Below are 1,695 nucleotides of genomic sequence, written 5' to 3'. Positions count from 1 at the left end.
GGACAGGAAGCAGAACTTCAGGACTTCCTGTCCTCTGTTGGAGACAGAAGGTCCAGTTGGACTGAGGCCGGTTCTGTCAGGGTTCTGGTTCTGTCCCACATCAGGACATCCTTCAGTCCACATGGACATGAAGCTCTGAGTTCTGGACGGGTTGATGGAGCTACTGGACCAGGAGGTTCTGGAGCTGAACAGAGATCCAGAATGTTCCAGAACCAGCTGGAGGTTCTGGACCTCTGAGGCCCGGTTCTGATGGGTTCTGCAAGGATTCAGGTCAGAGGTTAAATGGTTCAGAATCAGAACCAGCTCACTGTTGGAGGTCCAACTGGTCCAAGAGAACCAACCAGAACCAGAACCGATCCAGTTCAAACAGACAGAAAGGATGGAACTGGTTCTGATCCAAACAGTTCCTCTGCTTGGCCTCTAAAAGTACATTTAAACCACTGACCTTTGACCTTTAGCTTAACTCGTTTCTTCATCAGGACGTGTCCCTTCCTGCTGTAGACTCTGCAGGTGAAGATCCCTCTGTCTCCATATGTGGGCTGTCTCAGAGTCAGACTGAGGTTTTTAGTCTTCAGCAGGTTTTCATCCATCTTGGTTCTGGTTCTGTAGATCTTGTCCTGTTGTCCAGGCTGATCAGAACCGTTCTGATACACATGGACTGTCCTGTTGTCTCCGTCCCTCCACTCCACTTTATCCACAGACAGGAAGATTCTGTATTTACAGAACCACAGGCGATGTGGGACCTTTAAGGGCAGCAGGACAGACTCCACCCCTGATTTCACCTTCACCTGTTGGACTGAGAGACAACAGAGGACAAGATGAGTTGGACAGACAGCAGCAGCAGCTCTGATGGTCTCCTGACTGTCTCCTCCCTGTCTCTCTGTCTCCTGGAGGACTCTCTGAGGACAGAGACATGTGTCCATGTCCCTTGATCTGGTGATGAAGTGGAACCAGCTGCTGCCTGGCAGCAACCCACCAAGGTCTGCTCCATCCTCACCGACTCTTTAGGTTCTGTTTGTCCTCAAGCTGACAGAGAGACAGCTTGAGGACAAGTTGTCCTCAAACTTGAGGACAGGTCCTCCTGAGACCCACAAATCCTCAGCTGCTTCAGTCCTACTCTGGAGGAGAGCAGACACTGACCAAAGGCATTATGGGTAATGCAGCTCTAGAGACTCACCTGGTTTCCAGCGGAACCAGAAATAAACAGAAACTCCTGCAGCAGCAACCAGAGCCAGAACCAGTAGAACCAGTAGAACTATGGCCCAGACTGGAAACGGTTCTGTGGAGACAAATGAAGATGGATGAGTTTTAATAACAGAATATTTTAATAATCAGATGCTTTTTCTATTAAATCTGATTTAACAGACAGGAAACTGGTTGATTCAGAGTTTGACTAGAAGAGATCTGATTGGTGGAGCTGGTTGCACCACTGATCTGATTGGTGGAGCTGGTTGCCTGATAGATGGAGCTGGTTGCAGAGATGGAGGCTCTGCCTGATAGCCTCCATCTCTGCCTGATTACCTCCATCTCTGCCTCATAACCTCCATCTCTGCCTGATAGCCTCCATCTCTGCCTCATAACCTCCATCTCTGCCTGATAGCCTCCATCTCTGCCTCATAACCTCCATCTCTGCCTGATAGCCTCCATCTCTGCCTCATAACCTCCATCTCTGCCTGATAGCCTCCATCTCTGCCT

General features: G+C 49.7%; 1 long non-coding RNA gene across 1 annotated transcript in view; it reads right to left on the bottom strand.

Annotated features, from left to right (window-relative positions):
- The window catches only part of LOC106943826 (uncharacterized), a 7,322-nt gene extending 5,911 nt beyond the window's left edge, over positions 1-1,411 (bottom strand). The window contains exons 1-2 of the long non-coding RNA XR_001424026.1: positions 1,178-1,411; positions 446-796 (exon numbers count right to left, since the gene is read on the bottom strand). This is a non-coding gene — a long non-coding RNA (uncharacterized LOC106943826). The remainder of the gene's footprint in view (positions 1-445; positions 797-1,177) is intronic.
- Between the last annotated feature and the right edge of the window lie 284 nt (positions 1,412-1,695).

The sequence above is a fragment of the Poecilia latipinna genome, unplaced genomic scaffold (assembly GCF_001443285.1).
Source record: "Poecilia latipinna isolate Pla-1442-1.1 unplaced genomic scaffold, P_latipinna-1.0 Scaffold6116, whole genome shotgun sequence".
Classification (NCBI taxonomy): domain Eukaryota; kingdom Metazoa; phylum Chordata; class Actinopteri; order Cyprinodontiformes; family Poeciliidae; genus Poecilia; species Poecilia latipinna.
This window is presented reverse-complemented; position numbering and strand designations above follow the sequence as displayed.